At 37.1% G+C, this 27346-nt stretch overlaps 1 protein-coding gene across 6 annotated transcripts in view; it reads right to left on the reverse strand.

Annotated features, from left to right (window-relative positions):
- B3GALT1 (beta-1,3-galactosyltransferase 1) overlaps positions 1 to 27346 on the reverse strand; it is a 324178-nt gene that overhangs the window by 140355 nt on the left and 156477 nt on the right. Inside the window, exon 3 of one of the 6 annotated variants that reach the window (XM_075756753.1) lies at positions 27273 to 27335. The exons of the other annotated variants lie outside the window; for them this stretch is intronic. The gene's annotated coding sequence lies outside the window, so the exon portion shown is untranslated. The remainder of the gene's footprint in view (positions 1 to 27272; positions 27336 to 27346) is intronic. 6 annotated transcript variants of the gene reach the window in all.

Here is a 27346-nt window from a genome sequence, read left to right on the forward strand (position 1 = left end):
TGGATTATGCCTCACTGCACGTTTGGGGCAGGATTTTCACATGCATTATTGGCTCAATGTCATTACTGTACGGGGTCAGCCTCTCACTGCTTTCATTTGCAGCAGAGCGTGTCTGATATTGCATGTTTTGGGAACCTCACCTGAAAAAAATTCCTCGTATTCATTCTAATATATGAAATGAAATGCAGGCAGCATTGCATGCTTCTAAAGATGACTGTGCTGCCTGAATGCAGAGCATTTCACCTCCTGATAATTAGACTGCATTGAGAAGAACAGCTAGGCAGCTAATAGGGTTTTTCCTTTGACCGTGTTGCTTATCTTTGCCACATTCCTAGCTGGACAGATGGCAACCATGTTGTCAGTCTCAGCAGATTCAACAAGGACTTCAGTATTCAGGGAAACCGAACTACCCTCATTTGCATTAAAATTGATTCCTCCAGCTTGAGATTTTAGGCATGCTGGTAGAGTGTGACGGTGCATTCAGTGTATAAACAGCACAGTGCTATCAGATTACTGCATTCTAAAGAACAGAAAATTCACCTAGGATAAAAAGAAAACATTGATGTGTTTAAGTTTCCACAGACACTCAGCTCATAATAGATAGATAATAGATTCGGGGGATTTTTAAAATTACAAAATACAGTAATTCCTACGTTTTGCAACTGGCTGAGAGATGTGTTATAGAATGCTTGAAACTTCTTTGAAGTATGAACAAATTCTGAGGTTTTGCTTCTGTCATAAAGTCAAACCTATTGGTATATTCCAATGTTTTGAATCTTTCTGCAGATTCTTTGCATAATTTGTTTTCTGCCATTATACTGGTGTGATACTTAGCTCTCTGTTCCCTTTCATTTCTTCAATAGTACATGTAGCTCTGTATGCTGCCTCTCTTTTCTTTGGTCTTTCGTATTTATTTTCTCTCTTGTGATTTATGTTGCACAGTATTCTGGTAGGGATATGAATTTCTATTTGTTCTGTCATGTGAAGACTGACTGTACTATCTTTCTTTGTTCAGTCCTCCTACTGATTCATCCCCGAATTGCAGAAACAGTGGGTTTCATATGTATTGAGATATCTTCTTGTCTAAAATATCAATACAATGCATTATATTTAGCTGATAAAGCCAGTAATTAATTCTAGTTTGAGCTGTAACTTAACTACATTTAACACTGAGCTAAATTTTAAATAAAGAGGAACTAGATTTTCTGTTTCATTAGCAATTCTTCTACTTCAGTTTTTCAGGCCCAAAATGGAAAACAACGCATTCTGAAATTTTTAAAGGAATGAATCCTTATCCCTACAAAAATCAGTTGCGTTTAACCAAAGCATTTTATATCAATAAAGTCAAAAGGATTTTGACCTTCTTTATGACTTATTTAATTTACAAATATCATTTAAAAAAGCTGTTTCAAAACAAAGAATATACAGTATTTTGTTTGTCCTTTTTTAAATGTCAAACTAGGACCCATTCCTAACTAAAGTAGTTAAATCCTAAACTGAAATGTTAAGAAGCATCAGTTTGTTTTTATAAACAATCATAGAATGGTTTGGATTGGAAGGGATCCTAAAGATCACCTAGTTCCAACCCCCCTGCCGTGGGCAGGGACACCCTCCACTAGACCAGGTTGCCCAAAGCCCCATCCAACCTGGCCTTGAACACTTCTAGGGAGGGGGTATCCACAGCTTCTCTGGGCAACCTGTGCCAGTGCCTCACCACCTTCATAGAGAAGAATTTCTTCCTGATATCTAATCTAAATCTCCCCTCCTTCAGCTTAAGCCATTGACCCTTGTCCTATTGCTCCGTGCCCTTGTAAACAGTCCCTCTCCAGCTTTCCTGTAGGCCCCTTCAGGTACTGGAAGGCTGCTCTAAGGTCTACCTGAAGCCTTCTCTTCTCTAGGCTGAACAACCCCAAATCTGTCAGCCTGTCCTCATAGGAGAGCTGCTCCAGCCCTCTGATCATCTCTGTGACCCTCCTCTGGACTCACTCCAACAGGTCTGTGCCTTTCTTGTACTGAGGACCCCAGAGCTGGATGCAGTACTCCAGGTGGGGTCTTACAAGAGCGGAGTAGAGGGGGAGAATCGCCTTCCTTCACCTGCTGGTCACTCTTCTTTTGATGCAGCCCAGGATACGGTTGGCTTTCTGGGCTGCAAGTGCACATTGCTGGCTCATGTTGAGCCTGCCCTCCCTTTAATCCATAAGCAATGTGCAGGCTCTTCAATTTTGCAAGTATTTATTGATTGACAGATTTTGACGATGATAAGCATATCATTTCTTCCTGAAACAACATTTTGACAAAAAGCTTTAATCAGCTCTGTTGAGAACTCAAATGATTAAGAGGTTGGTTAACACACAGCTAAGCTAGACTAGCACTCACACTTTCTGTCCTTACAGTGACAGTTTAAATCAAACCATTACAGCACACTACTGTGACTAGTGCCTTGAAATTATTTTGATATGAAGACAGAATCAGCCACCTATTAGAATTTACTTTTCCTTAAAAAAAGTAGGAAATCTGTTCATGTTGGACTACTTGGCAAGTGAGGACCCATGCTTCAGTGAATGGCTGCACCCTCTATAGCCTCCCAGCACACAATCATAAAAAAATGATAATAATTGTGTTCTCAGTACAAGCTCATGGTATTTTAAACTCTGCACAGCATGTTTTCAAGTTTTCTCTTTCATCCAGTCCTCCAGGTTTTGATATATTATTTATTGAGAAAATTCTCATTTCAGTAATGTTGGAATTCAGAGTATGTTTTCTGCCCTGTTTTTGCTGCTACAGCATCATAATAAAAGATGGACTCAAGCTTTTAAGGAAGTTGAACAGAAATTGTTGAGTTAATAGACATAAGCTCTGCACAAGCAGCAAATAGTCTCCCATAAATAACAGGATTCTGCTACTGCTTCACATTTTGTCTCTCATTTCTGAGTGGTCAGGTTATGGGAAAAGTGGAAGTTTGTGTACCACAGCCAAGATTTGCAACTTCTCTAAACACTAATAGCGTTACTCTTCTTTTTTTGTTGCATTATTCAGTCATTTACCAGTCTTGTGAACGTTATCTCCGTTTGTAGAGGGGTTAAGAACTGTCACCCTAGTATTTATCTGTGATATAGGAAACGGCCAACAGCAGGAATTCTGCAAAGGCACATTGGATCACGGTCTGAACAAGAGCACCAGGGTTAGGAGCTGGCTACAAAAGGAACAAACCCAAGAGCCTTATTGGTGTCTCACTTTTGCTTATCCCTACTGGAATACTCTGTCAAGTTACACAGGCTGTGTTCACAAGCACCTGTACCTTACAAAAGATAAGTTGTTACCAAAAGAATGACAAAAGCTCAGCATTTCTGCAAATTACACTGGATATATGTTGTGCATATGAAATCAATTACTTGTAATTGCTTTAAACCACCCACATTAACAAATTAGTCAGATTTATGTGTTATTTACTTCTAAAATATCATTTACTCTAGCATTTTTAAATGCTCTGAATATTTATAAGGTCTTTTGAAATAGTGACTAGATAACAGAAATAGATGAAACAATCATCTGGTGGATTTAAAAGGTAGATGCTTGCAGAATGTAGTAATCATTACTTAAATACATTGACAAAGGTTGTTAATATGTTTGTCTCAGTGGCTGCCAGAGTAGTATTTTTAATGGGCTCTATTTGTTTTTAGCTTTTAGTAGTGGCGTTATACTCTATAACTTACACTAGTAATTTACAACAGAGATTAGCCCACAACAATACATATTATGGATTTGCTTTGGGACTTTTCTCCAAGTGATTATTTTAATGCTCTTTTGCCCATGCCTGATTGTATTCTTTTTTTTTTTTTCCTCAGTTTGTTGTTCATTTCCACCATTCCTTCTGATTTCTGTACTCCATTTGATACTTTTTTTTGTGCACTTAAAAAGTTCACAGAGAGATTATAAGAACTCCATCATCTGCAGTTTACTAGAAATCCTGACCTGAAATACTGAGTATCTGTTAGCTGAGTACTTGTTCTGCCTAGAGGATACGTTAGGAGCTCTGCATGAGTAAAACTGTTTTCATCTGATCCACATACTGCATACTCATTTGGAACTTATTTATAGCTCTGCTGTGCTGTTTCCATTTTCTACCCCTTTATATATTTATCTCAATATTAGAATTGCTTTCTGCCTCTTTCCGAATCTGAGCATTTCTGTCATTGTAATCCTGCTGCTCTGATCCATTATTGTTCTACCTCCTTTACTTAACAAAAGTCATTAATTAAACTTCGTACATCTGGGCAAAAGGGAAAAACATATGACACAAATGAACTCAGTTGCTGTCACATCAGAAACAGGACAGTTCTACCCAGGCAAATAAGAAGTTGAATTAATTGTGCACTTCCCATGTGTTTGGGAAAAATACGGGACAGCTTCATGGCCAGTTAACAGCAGATAATCACACCCTCCCTTCTTCCCGTTCCTTGTCAGGAGAAGCAGCTGTAACTCAGCTCTAGCTGTACAGTCACCTTTAGCTGATTTGAGCGCAGCTGCTCACTGGAGGCATGATTCCCATTGCTCCCTCTACTCACAGCAACCCTGCATCAGCAGGTAGCGTTTGCACAGCCGGGCAATGAATCGGATCACGGGCTGATCTGGCTACAAACTAATTAGCAAAAAAGAAGATTAGTTTTCAGTCGGCTCAGACTGTGCTGCCATGCAAATCTGGGAAGAGAAGGTGCTAAAAAGAACAGAACTACTAATTAATTTTAAAACATGTAGGAGCAAATCTTGAAATTTCTTTAATTGTAGACATTCTAGCATGTGTAAGTTATTGATGAATAATGTATAAATAGTGGGGAAAAAAGGAAGTTATTTATGGTAGGGAATGTTTATTTAATTTTGTCCTTAATGAAATATTTACATGATTTTGAATGTTTTTCTCCTCTGGAACCTGAATACTTGTATAGAATCTTAATCTTTGTTATGGTGAAAAAGAATCCACACTGTCTATATGAGTTCATTTTTAACGGAATATGGTAAGAAAGCATGATGTAGCTTTACTTTTAATGACCCTGTTGCAACTGGAATAACTCTGTCAAGTGAACTGCATGATTCTGGCATGACTGATAGCAGAATCTGGCACTTGTGCTTCTGTGAATGTTAATGTAATGAAGCATTCCAATGCACACAAGAATTTAAAAAATATTAATCAAAGTTAATAAGATGCATGATATGGGCTCGGCTTATACATGTAACTAGAAAAGAATACTATAAAATGTAAATAATTCACTAAAATGCTCAAATATTTCACAAAGTTAAAAATTTGCATGTTTCTGTTCCTACTAATCAGATTGATATCCAGAAATATTCCGTAGGACCCCATTCTGAAATCCTTCCCTCAAGGGTAACATTGCATTACCATTCCTTAATGTTCCCTATTTCTCCTGGTCCTTTCACCCTTCTAGTTACCTAGACATTAATCTTTTGTTCTGACTACCTTTTTTTTTTTTCCTTTTCTGTTCCGAAGAACAAAATTAGTCTAGTGCCGCTGTTCCTAAGTTACACTGCTTTACCACCAGATGTAACGTTACCTTGGTTCTTCCTCCAAGGGAAGTGCACAATAGACTGTGCAATCCTTAGACAAGGATCCTTGTAGCACGGAAGATTTAATGTCAACATTCCAAGAGAGCTAAGAAAACATACTATCTTTTTTCAAAATGCTTATGTTATAACTACATAAATGTTCCATAAGCCAACAGATACAAATGATGCCAAATATTCTGCATCTTTCAGTTTCCCTTGCCAAGAGTACATTTTGAACTGGCCAAGTTCAAGTGGGTTTCTTTTTATTTCTGAATACGCAGTTGGAAAAGTTGTGTACAGCTTTTTTGAAAGTATACGACTACAAATCAAAACCTGTTTTATTTATGATTATTTGATTAAGTAATGCGCTGCATATTGCCATCATTCTGAAGCCCTACAGAAAATCTGGGCTCTAGCAAGGTTTATTTATTGTTAGGAAGGAAATGAGTAGATAGAGGTATTGGGTATTTTATTCTCAGCTGTTTGTTTTTTTTAAATATGTACACTTTAAAAACAGACTATCTAATATCAAAAGCAATGCACAGCATACTGCTCACGGGGCTGGCATGACACCTCGAGAGCTCCAGAAACCAATTCATTTAAACCTCCAGCAGCTCATTTTGCCTCCTGCTGTTTCAAAAACTCAGAGCCAAATTCTTGCCCCCGTGTAGTTTTGTTAAAACAGTTTGTGTTACTGTAAGCTTTCTCTTACATATAAAATCGTTTGGGACAGATTTTATCTTAGGCTGGTATTTCTCTGTTGATCTAAGGAGTGCTGATTACTCTTGCCCAAGTGAAAAAGAATTAGCATCTTTGCAGTATTTGTGTTGGAAATTGTCTTTTGAGTAGTGTTACCTAAATAAGTCTTTCATGCAAGTCAGATGTATCTTGAAGTCATCCTGAGTTAACATGGAGACGCCTCAACTTGTGAAAATGGGAGCCCTTATCTTGTAGTTCAGTCAATGGGGATTTTTTTTCCTTCCCGTTGGTTTCCAGGTTGAGTAGGACTACTGCCTGATTGACACTACAACTCCATGGCTGCTTCAATGCAAGATATGTAGGTATGTATGGGCAGCTGCTGAAAAGGGTGAGTGGGTGATTTAGTCACGGGAGTGACTAAAGCATTTCCCAAACTAGTGTCTTAAACATAGTATGAGCATGTTATTTATAAATAAGAATTATTTCTACTTTAATACTGGAATATGTGCAGTTTGCATCAATTAGAAGGCTGATTCGGTCCCAAATCACTGACTTTTCTGAAGCACAGAAAAATTAACTCTTGTAGCCCTTTTCACAATGTTATGTTCTTCAGCTTGACTGGATTCCGAACACATGTCCTACAAGGATTTCTCACGGATTTCCTGGCCCAATGACAGTTAAAGGGTGTTGGCATCTGGGGGGGGCGGGGGCAGAGGGGGAAAAAAGCCTTGATAGCATGGAAATTATAGGAGGATTTACAGCAGAAGATTAAAGACCTTGTCACTTACCCCATTGAAAAGAGGAAGAGGAAAATGCAGACGATCACAACCAGTAGAAACTCACACTGATATGCTTTTTACACAAGATGTAGACCTGCCAGCTAGACACAGATGGCAGGCTATCTCTTAATTTGCATAATATCTAGCTAGAATATATGTACACAGAGAAAGGAAGATAGGCTAAAGCTGAATCCTAACAAGCCAGAGGTCAGGACAGTCTTAAAAGGAAATAAAAATTCACAACATCTCAATTAGTGAATGCGGTTGTCCAGGGCTTAGATGAATTTTGTAGCCTTGAGACTGTCTACGATTCTTCATACTCAAACTCAGATTACAAAATGTGCTCAGGTGCAGCTGTCCAGAAGAATGTACGACATGATATGAGACTTAGACTTACGTTTATCCACACAGACTTGAATACTTCTGCCTGAAACAGTAACGGAATAAAGCATATTGAAAGACAAAAATAAAATGCTATCATAGAATGTAGTGTCATTTAAAAACACTGAAGGATTTGTGCAAAGTATGGGCATTTGAAAAAAAATCTCACCTCTGTTCTTGGTGTGATTTACTTAGATTGAAATGTCAGGTTAAAACTTCACAAAAGAAAAAACCCAACTGGAATATAAGCAGGAAGAGGCAGGGCCTCCTTCACACCTCTGCCTGCCAGCCTCATGCTCAAGATAAATGGGGAGAAAAGTAACCTAAAGCTACATTTCCATAGGAATCTCTACGTGCTTTTGCACAGGTTTTCATACTCAGAAATGCAAATTTCTGTTCAGAATACGTTTAAAGCACCTTTAATGATATTACTTTTGGTTTTGATGCATGTACAGTTTCTATTATTGAAACAATCTGATATGATTTGGTTTTCAAATTACAATCATATAGCATTCTGTATTTCTTAGCAGCCTGACTGGAAGATTATAGAAATGTAGAGGGCAATTTCCAGCATGGCAGAAAATGGGTACACTTCTTCAGTTAATGTTTAAAAGACTCCCTTGTTTGCTAACACATTTATGCATATATTTGTATTTTTTAAGTTATTACTGTATTTCATTTTGACATAATGAATAATTTTCTCTATAAATATGTTACTTAGGATAAAACAATGCAGCCAATTCATTTTTGCTTTTTGTCTTTTTCCAATATTTTGATAACATGTCTAGGATTGTTCTCACTGTTTTCCTAGAAGTATTGCATTCTGCTCATTTTAATCATGATTTAAGAGGAGCTTTCAGTGCGATCCAGAGTAAGAATGCTGTGAGAGTAGGCAATATTCTCGCTTCCTGTGTGAAGAACTTTGGGATTCCTTATCATTCATCTTCCAAACCTAAAATATTGGTTTTCATGGCCTAAGCCTTGCTGTTTCCTCAGCTTTGTCAATTATATCCTGTGAAAAAAACCAATGTTACCTCTAACTGCTGCTTTCTGTTCATTAAAGAAAAAAACATTCCCTACCTTTATACAATGGCACAATGATTACAGTCATTTCCAGTAGCTTGTGTAGTAACAAGATTGTCTATAAATGGCACGAACCCCCATTTCTGTAACACCTGGGAAAGTGGAGGAGTATAGAGTTTATCCCTAAGTTTGCTTCCTCTGGTATTTCTGTGTTTGCTCTGTAAAGCTGATTTACTGATCTCTTTTCTGCTGCCAATGCTAATGTTTTGAGATGTCTAGCAAAAAAGAGAAAACTGGAAGACAGAGAATCTAGAACCAAACCTCAATAAATCCATTACTCTGACCCTAAATACAGAGGGGGGTTTGCACATCCAGCCTACCTAGAAAAGTTAAATTGTGATATACTACCTTAATTTGTTTTTTTAAGTTCTCCGGTGTTCTGTGTCTGTGCATTTGCATTGAAATTTGAGAAACTTTGCATAACATACTGCAATAATTTCCTGCCTATTAAAAAAAGTTCCTTCTGTAAATGTTGCCCAAGTAATACTACCCTTCCCGGTCTCTGTATGTATGAAATTGGCACAAACCTTTCTAGAAGAAAGCAGTCATAAAATGAAAAATTAACATTTGTCTTAAAAAATCATATTGGAATGTCTGTTCACTTAAAACGTTCCCCTGTGAGCTCATCCTCCTCCCTCTCCTTTTTCTTCTTTTCTCCTTATTGAAACTGAAAGCAGTGCATTTATCATCTTGACAGATCAGAGGCACAAATGAGTTTTCAAAGATTTTTTCACACACCTCATACCTGTAAGCTTTCACACCTAACTTTGAACAGACAGGCATTATCTGGCATTACTGTTGTCCACAAAACATCCTTGTGGCTTCCCATTTTAGCTCTGCTGGAGTGGCCTTGGCCACAGATTTGATCAGACTTAACATACAATTTGCTTCACACTAACATACTGCCTTTGTGGTCACAGAAACATTACAACTGCAGTTTTAAATGCCTTCTACTTGAAGTTAATTTTAAAAAAGAAAATACAAATAATTCAATGTATGATGGAGTTACTAAATTTCCTTAGGAGAGCTTAACATTGTTTTCTGAAAGTTGTACCTCATTTATTCATAGATACCTATAAGAAAACAAATGTTTTAGCACTAAATATGAGCTTAGACACCCTTGGCATACTGAAAGAATTTTTTTTTTCAAAGTGTGTCTATTATTCCTCTCTATTTTTATCCTTATTTTAATATCAAGCTATCATGCAAACATCATTAAATCTATCCTTGCACCACCCTTCAGAGGATATTTGCTGCATCAGGTCTTTGCTATTCAGGATGTCTCTGGCAAAGCAAATGAAATCTGAAACCCATTCACAGTTTTTCTCTATACTTGGGTTCCTTCAGTAATAACTGGTCAAATACAGAATGAAGTTTGCAGGTGCATCCTTGCCTTCTGCTAATGTTAAATGAATAGATGCTGTGTTTGCCTTAGCTATTGCAGATGATTTCTAGTATCTAGTATCCCTTGAAAATGTGTTGCCTCATGCTCCACATTTTTTATTATCATTTACATTAGAAAAGCTATAGTGGTTGAATAGCTTGCTGCCAATATGATTTCTATGATACAGGACCTCTGCCCCTCATCTGGGCAAGCTTGGAGACCCCAGAACAGCAACTTAGGCACACAAAAGTAACCTGTGCCAGCTTCTGCTTCCATGTAAAGATACAAAATTCTGGAAAGCCAAAATCTTACAGGTTTCCTTTACCGTCTACATGCTAATGAATTTGGGATTCCAGATTCTGGAATCCATTCTAAACACAACATCTCAAAGAGCAACAATTACCATTGGAGTAAGTATCTTTTATCTTCTCTTTTCCCATGTGCTACTGAATCCTCCTGCAAGTAACTGATTAGCAGAGAGCTTATGTCCTCTTCAGAGAGTGCGTTCTGTCTGTGCCTGTCAAACTGTGATTATAGGACTGCTCTCCAAAATGTGTGTGCCATCAAAACTAACTTTGGAGTCCAAGGCATCTTTGTGTACAAAAATTGTTCTCCTAGTGGATTCCTCACATATTCTGATTAAACCTTCTGCTTTTACTGGATCTTGCAGTGCCACGCAAGAGACGAGTACACAAAGTTACTCCAAAGCTTACAAGGGTGTCTTCTAACAGAGCATATTCCAGATATCACATCTGCTAGACAGCTGATATTTAAATAACTGCAGTATTACTGTAGTCTTAGGGGAGTAAACTACTTCTTTTCAGTTGCTAACAATTCAATATTTATGGTATTTTTTACTTCTTTTGGAATGTCAGGTGCTTGAAGTGACACAACAGGCCTCCGGTGCTAATATAGGTTACCAGGCTGCTCCTTCCTTCAGAGGTTCTGCTCTCCTTGTGTCCTGTCTCCTAAGCAAGGCAGGACCCCAATGTTTTTTTTCTGGAGACTTGCTGTTAGGTCCTTCCAAGAATTATCTGGAATGGTGTTGGAGATGTGTCTATATTCTGTGCAGTTCTTTTTCTTAGTATTGATCTTTAGGATCAAACTTGTCAGTGCGGGAGTCGGTGTGAGGCTGCTGCTGCCTTTGTCCATCATCTTTTCACTCTTGGGTCCTGGCTGCGTATGTTTGCACGAGAAACCTTTGCTCAAATGCCATCACATAAAGTGATGGCACAGTATGCTTTGAGACAACTATCTCTGGACATAGGATTGAGAAAAAATATCAGCAAATTGAGCATCTATATGAAATGAGTCTATTTCACAATCTGAGTAAGTAAAAAAACCAACTTTGTTTACAAGATAGGCATGAATCAAATCTAAACTGTTCACTACTTGCAGCAGTCAGAGCAAACTTACTGCTTTATCATATTTCACTTCCTCTCTTAGTGCAGTTCATTCGATAAGTTGTAGTATTATTGGGTAAGTTTTATTTGTCAGCAAGATTAGACAAGCATTCAGTGGAGTTGTGGGTCACATATCACTGGGTTCTGTCAAACTATGTTTAGTGGTAGACAATTTACTTAAAATATTGTGACCTTGTATTCATGAAAACCACTAACATCTTCATCTCCAGACTGATGCATGACCTTGGAGCTAATTTTATTTGGTATTAGATGTGCCCTGAATGTCCAAAAACTGTATGTACGAATATCTCAGCTCTTGTATTTATGGCATTTGTAACTGCTAAACTCTGTTCTCATTCTAGTCAATCAACCACAATAATCTGATTTTAATCTCAACTAGCATCTCAGATGAACAGGCATATAGGAAAAAATAGGCTTCTGGAGATTGTAGATCCTTGGTATGTCATATGACTAGTTTATATTCTATTTCTCTATCCTAGAAATGATTCCTTCGGCCACAAGAAATGTATGTCCATACATCTGTCATGCTTGATTCTCAGTTTTGAGCTGCATTGATCTGATAACTCAGTTTTGTGCAACTGATGTTTTCATATTTCTTACTGGCATGCTTCAAATATACATGTTGAATCTGATATACAGCAGCTGTAAACCTTTTCATCTTTTATTTGTTGTTTTAGCACTCGAGTCATTTTCAGATTTAGAAATTATCTCTGCCAAAGTTATGCTATATTGTTGTATTTGGCACAGGTCAAAACTACAGTTTATGTCACTTCTGAAGATTTCTTCCCCACGCCCAAAGCTATCCTATTAAGTGGGCAAGGAAATAGTAAGGATTGAGGTGAAGACTTACACAGAAGACTGTAAATCTTAAACCACCCACCTTCCTTACTTCCCTCTGTTGTCCTGTCATGGTGCTGACATTCCTGATAGACTCTGTACAGCACTGCCTTCTTCCCGGTTATTCCCAAGAGCCGCAGCACCGCAGTGGGAGCATGAATGTCCCCCTTAGTAGGAGCAGCAAATACAAATGGATAGAGGAGCTTAAGCCCCTTCCCAACAGACTCTTTGTACCCTCCCCTGCCTATGTGAGGGCATAGGAAACCATACGTGCGTGCCCATTAGCTTGCGTAAGCAAAGCCACTTCTTTACCATCCTGACGCATGCCAGAAACTGTTGGGACAGCTGGCCCCCACCTTGCTTCTCTGTAAAGCCAATTTTGCCTAATCCAGCAGTCAGTAAGTACCAAAGTTCCAGGACTTTTGAAGAAGTTAGCCACCATTGTATTAAATACTGTGCTAATGTACCTAAATTTGCATTAATAATCTGAAGCTAATGGTATGCTGGGCCAGCAACTTAATTCTAGAAGATAAAGACTACACTATTCCAAAACACTGAAGCCATTCTCTGGATATGGAACTAATCTAATTCTCTTAGATCAGAATTTACATGATATTAAATATATTCTGACAGCATAGTGATAAAGAAGATTAAAAGCAAAGAGTGTGCAGAACTGTACAGGTTGCATCCATCTTCATATTACATTGGGAGGCTTTTTTCTTTCCCCGCTGAAGCCTTGAGTTTAAAGAACCTCCTACAAAATGCAAGTAGAAGGATAGGGGTTCAAATCTAATAGCTGACATTTATTAATATTAAGACGACCCTGATATTATTGGTCATTACAAATGGGTTGGGTCTGTTATGCATCATCAGTTGAGAATTTGGGCAGATTATATCAAAGAAACAGCTACTAATTATAGCTGGAATAATACCAATTAACAGACACCTCTTTTAAATTTTTGGTACAGTAGTTCTCCACACAGCATAATCTTGGCTCATTAATAGGAATAAAATACCATGCCGTGATCCCAAAAATGTACAGCAAATGTAGCCAAGCACCCTTACGAACAGCAGAGATGTCAGACACCAGTGTAAATAGCACTGCCAAATCCCTGGGTTTCTTTTATCTTTGACTGGCTTTTGACCATGGGCTGTTATTGCAGAGGCTAAGGACAGATAGCTGTGATTTGTGCTTCTTCACAGCTACCCACAGCTTCCTGGACTGGAAAACTGCTGACTGGATGGCATCCAGCAGCCGCCCAGGGCTGTGTTAGAGTGCCCAGAAACTGGACAAGGTAATCGTTAATCTGTGTCCAGGCTGCCTGGGCAGCTATCAGGCTCGCTCATGACCTGCCTAGGGCACAGAAGAAGCGGGATTTCTGACAGAGAGGCTCAGTGTTGCTCCCTCACAGATTCAAATGTGCTGGCAGGGCTTGTGCCAAGCTCTCAACCATCGGTAAAGGGCACAGTAAAGAAACCTGAATAGAAGTGAATATATGAACACAAGAAAGAAGTTGACAGAAGTCATTGTTTAGGTCTGATAGGTTTGTTTCTTTGCCCCAGCTTCCTACATACAATACTTTCTTTTAACCCATATCATGCTCTTGAATGCTTTTACTGTGAGTATTGTCAGTGTTACAAAGGTTCTTTCATGTATTGCTGTCCCTGTTGTTCATGTTCCAGGCTACTATAGGGAACATCGAGTTTTCTTCTTAAAGTCTTTGGACTAGAGAAAGCTGCAGATGCCTCAAATGCAGTGTCCTCAGCCCTCCTAGTAACTACACTGCGGTGCTTCCCTGTAGCATCCCAGGTGAGAGCAGATCAAGGGCTTCAGGCCAAGTGAAAAGGCACAGTGAGCTGAAACTCAAAGATTTCTTTTGAGGTTTGAACCACTGTCACCTCATCAGCTTGTTCTGAAGCTTGTATTATACCTTTAAACACATACTAGTGTGCTGTATCTGAGCAATCGATTAAATGGATTCTAAAGAGAAAATCTGGAGATTCAGGCACTTTGGGCTTGAAGCAATCTTATGTGTACAGCAGGAGTTGTAATTTCTTTTCTTGGGTGGAAGATTTGAAAATAACTTTTCATGAAATGAAGCATACAAAGAGCAACTCAGGATTAGGGTTTTTTTCTTGCATATATTATTTTTTATTTTTTTAAAAAACAGTTGTAATAATAAAGGATCTCTGGAGACATCACTGTCTCCAAATATCTGTCTTTAGCCACCTGTTCAGCTGATCTTTCAAAACATTAATCATTACTTGTGATCCTCAATTGCTACTTAAAATAGAAAAGCTCAACCCTTCTTTTCTTGTCTCCCCGACTCTCCTGGCCCTGGAATTGTTTTTTTAATTCACCTTTGCTTCTAGTAATATATTCTTTATATAAACAATGTACATTGTCCAGGGTTCATGGAGTTTTGTCTTCCAGTTTGACTTTCCCAGGAAATTACATTCCATATTAAATATGGAATAAATTCACTTCATTCATCAATCTCAACAAGGCAGGATATGTAAAAGTGCAGCCATGATAAGGAAGTCTTCCTGATCTCATCTCCCCAGGTGAAGTTGTACTTTACAACCAAGTTGCAGAGTTTGATTCTCAACACACAGGTCATTGCCTACACACACCCCCTCACAGCAAGGACTAAGCTTTTCCTGGAAAACTTGGGATAATATAAACCTATTCATGTTTGATCATGAAATAAATGTGAGTTCAAACTCAAGTAAAATCTTTACACAATCTTCTAACAAATCTGGATAGATTTAAATCAAATTTGATTAATTTTTAACTGTAATTTCTGATTCCTGTTCCTGACCTTCCCCCTTGTAAAAATGTATACACAAACAAATCTGGCAGATTTTTTTCCATTCTATCCATTCAGAAATTAGGTTTTACTTTCAAGATTTATACTCTGAGTATTACTAACAATATTATACAGTTCCTCATTTATACTAAAAAATTCTCCTTACTGCACAAAATTTGCTTTTTAAAAAAATTTTAGCTTTCCAAGTGTAATAGATTATGAGTGAATTTATATTTAAAAGTATCATGTGAGCTGATACTGTTATATCCATACCTTGTAACAGTAGCATTTAAACAATTATATGACATAAACCAGTATAATATAAGAAAACCCTATGAGGTAGATAATTCTATTGGAAGTACTCAGAAACCAGAGTTCAACATGCATGAAAAGATGAACAGCTGTTTTTAAAAATTATCTTATTGCTTCACAACAAGTATTGCATTAAGTCACGGTGAAGACTTCTGAGGTAAGTCCAATGAAAAATAGTCGCTTTAACAGCCCCAAACTTACAAGCATCAGTAAATCCATGTAAAAAAAATGTACTTATACACGCTATTCTGACAATGGTGTGGGGTATTTTCAGACTCTGTTAACACATCAAGACCAGTAAGTGGAAAATTTAATCATATAATTACGTATATTTAATCACTTTATAGAGCAGAATGACAGAACTTTACTGAACCATTATTACAGCTTTTAATTTTAAATTGCTTATCGAATGGACTAATTTTGACCTTTAGCCAAAAATAAAACTCTCCATAAAAGCAAAGGGATAAGATCATCAGGTACAGCAATTTGTGATAGCTACTACAAGGTCAGCAGAGCTTTGAAAGTTTATCACTCCTGTCTACTCAAATTAATTCCACACATCTGGTTGGATTCTAGATGCTCCAAGAGACATAGTGTAAATGAAGTAATAATTTTACAGCATTAATAATTTTTATCATTTTTCTAACCACCACTTTGTATTATGACTTTTGTATTATAAACACATTCTCTGATATTCTTAAATTTTGCCTATACAGTAAACCAATTATAAGCTAAAATTTTTAATTTATTATATTTTGCAAGTATCACTTCATTAGAAAGAACGTACTGAAAAAACTCCCAATCTTACTTTATAATTTTAAAAGATCTTGCCGGAATGGCCAATAGGCCATTTTATTTCTGGTTTTTTCTTTTAGAAAAACTCTCAGACCTCACTTTTGTGGGGGTTCAACATCATTCAGTAAATGCAGTTAATAAAGGTAATAGTGCTACAGGTAGGTGCTATAGGTAGATATTATCAGTCGTAACAAGTCAGTTGTTACATTAGCGACATCATCCATTAGATGTGCACATTAATCCTTTGAGATTTACAGCTGAGACTTGGTACAGAAGAGCACCAGTTCTTCATTAATCAAGAAATTTAAGAGCATGTAACATGCAAACGTGAGCAACGTACTGTCTCTTCTCAATGGAGGTGCATCCAATTTGATTTATACTTGCTACCCAGAGAATGACTTGACTTGTTCTCTTCATGCTTTAATTTTGCCGTGACTTTCAGTCTTTGTGATGATACAGGTTTCCCTGATGGCTACTTTTCTCAACTTATTCACACGCTAGGCACACAGTAGCCACAGCCCAGCAGTTTTTGCTAAATGATCTAAACTCCATGCATAATCTCTAGGATTAAACTCTGTTCCATTCCCTGTAATTTCCAAACTCTGCTGTGTAGGGTGAAACTCCCAATGACAGTCCCAGTCTGTACAAATGCAGATAATGTCCCTGAAGGACTGCCCAGCCAATGATTACATATTACTGCCTTGTATAGTTTACAAGAAACGATTTATTAGATAAACCCATAGGTGCCATTTTCTTTACAATTTTTCATGTACTGAAAAACAGCCTGCATGCTTCTGTCCATTTGTTCTTCAAGATCATGGTTCTTCAATCATATCTGTGCTTCTAACGAAGGACGGTTCATTACAAAGACTTTTAAAAACCATGTTCCATGCATGGAATAACACAATTTCATTTTTACATTTTTCTACTTAATTGTTATTTTACATATAGAGAAACTTGACAAAATGGCTACCTATAAATGCTTAGGCAGGTGATGCCTGCTTATAAAACACTATGCTTGCCCATGATATCTTTATATTTAATCCTATGAAGTCTTTCATCAATACTAACCTAAATTAATCAGTTTAAGAAGGAATAGCTGTGCCTCCCTGGAGACCATAATGAATTTCACATTTAAGCACCATTTCTATATTGCAAAGAAAGGTCAAAAATACATAGGTATTCTTAACTATACTGAACTCTCAACTATGTATATTGAGTCTCAAACCAGTATGACTTTAGATTGATTATGCTGTCATTACAATCTGTATATTCCTTCTCTAGTTCCCAAGACCCATACATTCTTTTAATGTAGTCAGTATATATTTATTAGTTAGAAAATGATTTAAATTCCTATTGTGTTTGACAACTAATACAACCTGTAGGGGTTAAAAACCCACTGTCTTTTGCCTCTCAGTTACATTTGTCTGTAGTATATGGGCAGTATTCACAGGCACTCTGTTCATATTAGAGAAAAACATTCCTAGATTGAGAAACCATCAATACAAAATTTTGAGATGAGCATGCACCTTCATGCTCTTATTCATCACCTTTGTCACCTAAATAGGCAAATTCAGATTTCTTTCTAGTTCTAAACATAACTTCTGTCATAGTTCAGAGACAAGTTGCATTTGCAATCTCTTTACCTTTCAAGCTTCCCTCTCCAGGAAAATTTACACTCTGTGATGCAGCTGGAATTCATAATTTGTGAGGCACCCTATCCTCGCTGTACTGTTGTGCTAATAGAGACTTCTTATTGCAATCTCCTTTGAGTGCATATCAGTCTTGTAATAGTATTTTTTACTTTCCCTCTATATGCTAAATACCCTGTATTGTCCACCCTATGCACCTGAGCTAGATCTTCTGTGTTACCGAGCTCTCACAAGAGACAGATCTTGTAGGTTGCTCTAGGACATTGGTTTTCTCTGTGTTTAAATGAATTAAAATGCAACCTCTGTATGATTAGGATAGCTTTTTTCACATGTACTGTTTTTTGTCATGCCAACTCAAATATCTGCATGCTGGCTAGTCAGTCCTTAGAGTAGATGTTCTCTAAAATTAATGTTTATTTCCAGTTCTCGGTATTTTCCTTCTACCTGCCCAGTCATTATGTTCTTAATATCTCAAAGTCACAAAACATCTTCCTACCTCCAGCCACTGGTTTGTTTCCAGATTACTCTTCCTAATACCCTCCTTAATTTAGCTCTGCCCAGTCAGAGTAATGTCAAGCAGATAAATCAATGTAAATATACTTTTATGTTTTATTATTTTGTAAATATACATCTTATACTACATTGTATAGCTGTATCATAACAGAAAAAAATGAATAAAAACTCTATTTTGAGGAAAGTTATGTATTCAAAGACAACTATGAGCAAAGAGATTAAAAGCTATTAAAATATTCACTTTTGTTAAGTTATTTGCTCAGCCCTACTAAATGTCTACAAGAAATATTTCTAGTTTTGTATTTAGCAATTTCACATAATAGATACTAGAAAGTGATGAACAGAGAAGAGGAAAATCTGGCAAGCAAAATATTCTTTGAAAAATACAGAGAAATGAAATATAGACTTTTTTTGGTATTACTAAAACATAGACTAAATTGCAGGGAGCATATATTCATTAGTTCCCTGATCCCTAGTAGAAATCACGGATCTGAAACAGGTACAAAGTTTTTTCTGTGGTATCCACAGGAATTGCAAGATGCTTAGAAATGGTTGTTCCAGTAACCAGTCTGTAAGTAGCCACCTGCATTCACAGGGTGGAAATGGAAGCCTAAGTCCATCCTGTCCTAAACATGTTGATACTTAATTGTGGGCTGAAGAAAGGTACCCATTTCTACCACAGATTCAGAGTGCTGAGCATTCTCCTTGAGCTGGGTCTAAGCCAGGTATTGTACTCTGTCAAAAAACACCTGAGAAGCTTCATATTGATTAACCCAATGATCAGAGTCATTAAGAGGGAGTTAGAAAAAATTAGGATTTAGCTTCTTGCTTAATCTCGAGGAGGCTTGAAATGTGTATTTTGTATTTGCCAGAATATCAGATTCTTACCCGTGTACTGTAGTGTTAGTATTCTGAAATGGACCTGTAGAAGCTGGTGGACTTTGCATTAATAGCTAAATATCAACTGAAGCAAGAGTTAGAACTTGGCTGTTTCCATGTGAATCTTCTGAGCTTCAGGGTATTTAGTATTCTCATCTTCTTTCTGAAAAATACTCAGGCACTTAACGATTTTATTAGTAGATAGTAGGGTAGAGAAACATTTTAGATGTCAGTCTAGCAGGGACCCTAGTGAATCCAACACCTCCAAGTGTAATGCTGAGGCTGATACGTACCCACAACATGCAGATCTCAGTGCCGTTCAGAACAAATTACTGTTATTTGCTCTCGAATTGCTGCCTCTGCCACCAAAAAGCCACCTCGTTTCAAACTGCCTTGGTGATGCATATTCAAGCAATGCACGACTGTGGATGACTTTGGAACTTAAACAAACCTGACACACAATTTACATGCACTGACCCTGTTATGAAATTGTAGCCTAAATCGGTGCTGTTTTTGGTGTCTCCTATGGAGCATCTCTAAACATGAACAATCCACTGAACTTTGATTATTTTAAAAGAACATCAAAATTTGGGTTTAGAATTGGAACTGGTGCAATGGTTAAAGTAATAGTTAAAACTCAGGGTGGAAGAAATGAAGACTTTGGATAATTTCTTGAGAGGTAAAGGTACAATAACAGCTAGCGAAAAGAAGCAGAGGAAGACATATAGTTATAAAGAAAGAGATTAACAGGTAGATGCTTTGGGATTTTGGTTTTGCAGCTAGCACCATGGAGTATTTCTGTATGGGAAATACATTGCAGTCTGTTTTCTGGACGGAAGATGTTGAAAGTAGACTAGTAGCAAAGCTGCCAGTATTATTTCCGCAGGTGATTCTTGAGATTGCAGGCTTTCCACAGTGACATTTGCTCATTCTTTTTCATTCCACAGACAAAGCATCCCTGTGCTAAATGAAATAAGGTATAATTATATGAAAAATTAAGATGTATCAGGACACTCTGACATACACATGCTATAAAATCTGGATATTATCAGAAAATTACCACTTAACTAAAGAAAACCTTTATGGATTCTGAGCAGGTGTTCTTATTTTACTGGCAAAGATGCTTTTGGCATTCTCACTACTTTTAAATCTTATGTTTATTACAAAACATGTAGTCACCAGGTTAATATAAGGGATTACAGTAATTACATATAATCTCTTTCTCTTATGTCCAAAAGGAATTCAAATTGATTCCACTTTTGTCTTTTACATTTTTTGATAATTATTTTTGTGAAGAATACCTCATCCCCCTCCAACACAGTATCCAAAGCCAGCATTTATTGTTTAGATCTTCATATATATTATCTAATACTTGGGTGTTAGCAAAATGTGAAAAAATAGTATATTTTATGTCCTATATCTCTCCAAAGATGAATGAGACAGGCAAATATTTCATACTTTAGACTGGCCACTAAGAAGTTACTTGCAGCTATTACTAACGCTTCTACCTGAGGTTATTCTTCCCTCTATGGGGTCATTGAACTCTTCTGTTCTAAAATGCTCAAGCTTATTTCCTAATAATACTTCTTACGCATTTATTGAGTGAAATCATGACATTCTGATTGATGCCAGTAACGGTTTGGCCAGATAAGCCAAGTTGAAATCAAGAAAGCTGGGCAACTACCATGATTTTTTTCTTCAATGGCTATCTTGAAATCAGAGTTCTCCAACCACTTTTTGTTTTCAAGCAACTAAATTCATACCACACTATATAGCTTATCATCTAGCTTGCTTGCTGCAGAACAAGCAATTTTTCAGAGTTAGCAACACAGTTAGCTGGCATATATGGTGCTGTATTATGTCCAGCCAGCCAATGTTGTCTTAGTTAGGAAAGGTGAAAAAAAGTCTTAAAAGCTACTATACTCCATCAGTTTTTCCAGTGACTGCAAATTATTTGCTTTTAATGAAGTAAATTTACATCCTAATATGAATGTGTATCGTTATCTCATGTTCACTGCTACGTGCATTGCTCTATTTTTTATACATTTGACAAAATCACTGCTATGTGTATCACAGGGTTCCTCTTCCTCTAAGCGACCTGCTAGTCAATTCTAACTTTCCGTTGTCACCCTCAACAGCTTTATGTGCTAGTGTAAATGAAAATGAGAGAAACAGCTATTCGTCATCACAGTCCTGACGAGTTTCCACATAGACAGGAACCCTTCTTTGTTAGGCTCTGGTTTAGAGTAAATCAGTGACACATTTACTCTAGTGTAAAGTCAAACTCAAAAACAATCCACAGGATGAGCTCTGAAGAGAGAGAATTTGGGTCATGTACAGCATTAAACAAGACAGAGGGGGATATATGGATTCCAAGAATCACTTTCACATGAAAACAACATAATTACAGGGCCCAATTTCCTAAAAGGCCAAACTCAGCTAGGTCTAGAAATTCTAGAGTAAATGCAAAGATTACTAAGGCGTTTTTGGAGTCTGACAAGTATTACAAGCTCTCATGGTAAATGCAGTCATTGGATGACGCTGCAAACTTTCAGCAGTAAGCAGAGGAAGCTAGAATTACCTTTCCTTCCGGTAGAGGATGGTGAATGTCAGCTTGAGGCTTCTGTATTAAGTCACTTTATCTAATGCTGTTTGTTTTCTAAAAATAATTTTTTCTAACGTAATTTATTTTAGACTGCCGGATCTAAATATGAAGAAACTACGCTTGCTTTATCTCTTATTTTCCGGTGTTAGATAATGCAGTAGCATTTCCCACATGCTAGAAGAAAATGTGAAACCTGAATCAATATCTTTTGTTGTTACTGATACTCTAGTATTTTTGTTGCTTACTGTGAGACACAGGAGTATGAAAAAATTAAATCTTGCTTTTAATGAAGTGATATTTGATGCTAAATGCTTTCATATTGTTGCAGCATCAGTCATAGTAATCTTTTAATATTTGATTAACTAAATTAGGTAAATGAGGAATGTAATTAAAATGCTCCTCTCAACCTCTAAAATAATTTAAGACATTAGATGAGCGATGGATCAGTTCACATACCTTACAGGAAATATTGAAAAAAATAACATTATTGTCTCCTACTTGAATAGTAAGTCAGCTGATTTCAACATGATTTAACCCTCCACAGTTATTGTGAGTACAGCACAGCTTTCTTTTGGGGGGCATTGTAGGTTAATGTTTAGTCTCTTTAAACCAAGCTAAAACAAGGCAGTGTTTGAATCGGTTCAAATGACATACAGCTGATGTTCTCAACTTTGTCTCTGCTGAGACCTCCTTTTTCAGCTTGAGAGGTCTGTTTCTCCAGGCAAGTAAGAACTCCGCTGCCCTTTGAAATGGAAAGTATAAAATCACCCTAATGCCCTGACGCTCGTTTACCATTCCATCGAGCATTATGACTCTTTAGACTAAAAGCCTTTGAGACATGATAGGGTTTTTTTTTGTTGTTTCCAGTTAGCCAATTAGCCTCCAGTGTAGATTAAAACATAACTGAGTGCATATCCAACAACTAGAGGGAGCTCAACTCTTTGGAAGACCTCTTCTTTCAGCCTGACTTACAACTGTTCAAGAATTCAGTTTTTCTGATTATTAGGTGGAGTCATAAAATCCACAGTAAACAGAATTGTTACACTTAGTGCCAAACAGAGGATGTAGAAGCATGATTTTTTTCACTTCCCTGCTAATTTACCTGAAGAAGTAATTCTGATAACCAGGAGCTGGCACTGTCACACTCAGTAGGCACTCTCAGAGCTACATACGACCTTGGAAATGTATGTAGAAAAGTGATTTACTCACCATAGAAGTCCACTCCTTGTTATAAAATAAAATGACATGTAATAGACTATTTCTTTTAAATTAGACATTATTTTGTTAGTTTGCAGGAATCATGGTGTCTTTCAAGCTTGTAAAATGTATATCCTCTGTAGTATTAGAAATTGCTACTATATGAACATATGAATCATAAAGAACATAATATAAATAATGATCACTCTAAATAGATATGTGGTGGGTTGACCCTGGCTGGAGGCCACCACATATATACTAATGTATTATAAAATAGCATGTAATTAGCAGGTGAATTCCAGCAATATGTTTTAAAGTTGCATTTGCATTGTTTTCAGAATAAAGTTTACAAAGTACAAACTTTTCTTTAGCTCTACATTACTATAAAACTGCCAACATACACATATAGAAGTTGCTACCTGTTCTTTGTTATCCAGACATTGTCTTAAAAAATAGGCCCTGAAACAAGGCAGTAGTCCCAGGCAACAACTCAGCATTCTAAAAGGGCACCAGTTAATAAAACTAAGAATATCTGTTTGTTGAGATACATATGCGTATCCATACAAAATGCATTGCATATATATGTATATTATATATATACACACACATATATTTAAGTCTCATGAGGAGTGACTGAGCGAACTGGGGTTGTTTACCCTGGAGAAAAGGAGGCTGAGGGGAGACCTCATTGCTCCCTACAACTACCTGAAAGGAGGTTGTAGCCAGGTGGGTGTTGGTCTCTTCCCCCAAGTAACAAGGGATAGGACAAGAGGAAACGGCCTCAAGTTGCGCCAGGGGAGGTTTAGATTGGATATTAGGAAAAGTTTCTTCACCGAAAGGGTTGTCAATCATTGGAACAGGCTGCCCAGGAAAGTGGTTGAGTCACCGTTCCTGGTGTAGATGTCGTGCTTAGGGACATAGTTTAGTGGTGGACTTGGCAGTGTTAGGTTAACGGTTGGACCTGATGATCTTAAAGGTCTGTTCCAATCTAAATGATTCTGTGATTCTGTAGACGTATACATATAATATATATAGGCATACGTATATAGAATATATTAAAAATATTTAAAAATACAACATTTAAAGATTCTCTTTAATAGAAACTTTGCTACTTCCTGGGGAGACAACAACTTCTCTATCCTACTCACAGGGAAGTTAGACCGGCATAGGAGGTGACCTAAATGAATAGACAGGAATAGAAGGATAGCCTGTATAGCAGGTAGCCACATTTCATTGAGAATGTCAGTCATTACCACCTTGTTAACACCCCATTTCTTCTTAACTCTTCCCATTGACCATGCTTTACTTGAGAGATCTCTATGCTTCCCCTCATTCTCCCTTCCCCTTTTTTCCCCCCTTTGACCCGTTCTGTCTGCTTCTTCCTTTGACTTCAGTTTTCCTTAAAGGACTCAGAACAGTAGCAGTGAACTTTTAACCACTGACATTCAAACAAGATCAGAATGATGTCAAAGGAGTTCACACCTCCCTACCGGTATGCGTTTATAGAAAATGACTTGACTTCTGGCTTCTCAAAATGTAAATGCTTGTTACAGAGGGAGAAATATGTCATAAAAAAGAGATACTAAAGAAAGCAAGAGGCTTTATCCTCCCCCCCTTATTTCTCATGCAGTTCACAGAAGGTGCCACATTTCATTTCACTCTAAAACCTGCTTAGGCTTTGGTTTAAAAAGATCTGGAATATGAAAGCTTGTGTGTCCTGTCCCCTTTGGGTCATCCAGAAGTGGTCTGGGATTTTCACAGCTGCTATTTGCAGAATAACTAAGAAATACTGAGCACTGTATATTAAATTAGTGTTAGTGACAAAGTAAGAAAAAAGAAAAACCAAACAAAACCCCACCAAATTCCTCCCTTCCCTAATTGTTCTATCAAGTCAAAAGTAATGGTTGCCCACTTGGTAATACGTCTTATGTAATTCATTATCATTCCAAACAAATTAAATATGACCTTGAGAAGCAAACCATAAAAACTGTGTACATAGGTAATCTTTCTATTTATACAATTGCACTAAGGGACAAAAGAGAAAAAAACCATCACATTTCTTTGTGAAAAATGATGATAGTGTTATCCAACATAAGAAAGTTCCTAAAGACTCAAAGGATGTACATAATAAAGGTTTCTTTCTGACATTTTAACAGGTGATATTTCAGTAATCAAGCAACTCACAGGCATCTGAGCTCCTCATATACTACCCTAAGCTCTTGGTGTGTTGATTTAAGATAGCATTATTGTCACCATCATATTCAGGTACCATTAAAAACCACATTTTTAGGCAACTGTGAGATTTTTTAAAGAAACACCAACAAAAAGGTAAACAAAATCTGTCCTTCTTGTCAGAATGTGAGAATGTTCAAATTCCATTTCATTTGCCCTCTCAGAGGTTTTGATTGCCTTTTCCACAGCTTGACCTCACCTTGCTCTTTTCCTTGCAAATCTATCTTCTCACATAGATGCTATAAAACATAGCCATATAACTAACACTACCCCAAGGATCAATTTATATTTACTTAATTTGCATGTAACAAAGTATCAGACCACTTATTTCACTGAATAAGGAGTTATGTATCCATTCACATACACGATGTTGCATTAATCATGACTGGACCTACTTTTGCAGGGTATGAGTGATTTTTTTTTCAACTCCTCTAAGTTTCTTAAAATATATTTAATTGATATCATTTGATTTGGGTAGTTACAACTTATAAACACAGAACTTCAGCTCTACATGGAATAGCACGTAGACTGCTTCCAATCTTTTTTATGGTGTGTCACTTACTCATCATTCAGCCAAAACTATTCAATTGAGGGATATTCTTTTTCTGTTGCTGCCCTGAACAGATTTAAAGCATTTTCTGGCAAGACCTTAAAGGATGAAAACGGGGGGGGGGGGGGGGAACCAAACCAAACCCCCCCCCCCTAAAACAGAAGGAAGGATCCAAAATGACAGTCTTGCCTACTGACATGAAGTCCACAAACTGGACTATTAGGAGATAACTACTAAAGAAGAATGAGTAGAAATACAATGAATAATGAACACAGGAGATCAGGGAACGAAGATGTGAAGAACTTCCCAACCAAGCAGTCTAGTTAACATACTTGTAAATCACAATCTAAAAGTTCCAAATAGTTGCCAGCACTTTCTGCCTTTGTGTAAGAAGCAGACACTTGTGGAAATTACACTGTTCTAATTCAGCACAGAAAAAAATAATCAGTTTGTTCAGTTGACATCCCTGGCATAACACAGAGCTAGCTGACTATATATGCCAACTTTCCCCTAGTTTCTTAGTAGGAAGCTACAAGAGAAGTAACAATCTCTTTGACATACACAGTTTTTGAGTGTGCTCTGTGTATGAAACATAGCGCAACTCTGAACAATACCACCAGCTGGTGCAAACATATGTACAATGGCAGGTAGTACTGAATCATTCAGGTTTAAAATTTAGAAGAAAGATGAATGCTGATGGTTTCATCTCTTCTCTACCCCCATTTTTCATAGATTTCATGGAAATATGTTGATGCCTTTACAAAACTAATTCTCAGAAGTTCAGGAACTTCATTAATGATTTATTTTAGCATCTTAAAATGAGTGCAAATGTTGACAATATATCAAATATTAAAATTTGTCAAGCATTTCCTTATTTGTATTATTTCAATAGCTGTTCTACAGGTTCTACATCATATTCTGATCTTCCTGTCTCTTGGAAGACAGCATGTTTTCTTAAATAAGTTTATTTAGCATGTCAACTATTTTAGAATTGATGAATTTCATCCACTCTTCATTAATTCATATAACATCTTTTTCCTTGTATTTCTTTCTCCCCCTCCTGCAATCCATTTATAAGAGCTTTTACTCCCCTACTGCCAACTGGGAAAACCTTTAATGAGTTGAAAGCTGTAGGAAGAGGCTTCCTGTTTTGTATCAACATCTGCTAGACTGTTCAATGTTTGATGACTACAAGGACAGACCTAAAGAACAGCAACCTGAATCTCTGGCACTAAACTTTCAGGTTCTGCTACTGGATTTTATAAAATCCAGTATCGCCTACTAGTCTTGAATGATGCTGTAGCTTTTGCTCTGAGAAATACAGAGTTGATACATAGGATTTTAGATAATAAAGATCAGACATATATTCTCCAAATATTCATAAGTAGGACACTGTAACTTAGTAACCTTCAAGAGTTACCACTGGATTTCCTGATGCTACTGGTCTCTAGTCTTGACTCTAGCCTAGTATCGGTACTGTGGCACCACAAAATCAAACTGAAGGAAGAATTTACTTGAGAGGGAAAACCTGCATAAGGGAATTCAGCACTCTTTCTAGTCTAACTATATGTTCTACCTGACCTTTGCCTTTTGTTGCTTAGTTTCTCTTTCACGTGCCTTCCCCATCACCAAGTCTTCTTCCTCCTGAAATAACA

This window comes from Balearica regulorum, chromosome 6, assembly GCF_011004875.1.
Source record: "Balearica regulorum gibbericeps isolate bBalReg1 chromosome 6, bBalReg1.pri, whole genome shotgun sequence".
NCBI classification, from domain to species: domain Eukaryota; kingdom Metazoa; phylum Chordata; class Aves; order Gruiformes; family Gruidae; genus Balearica; species Balearica regulorum.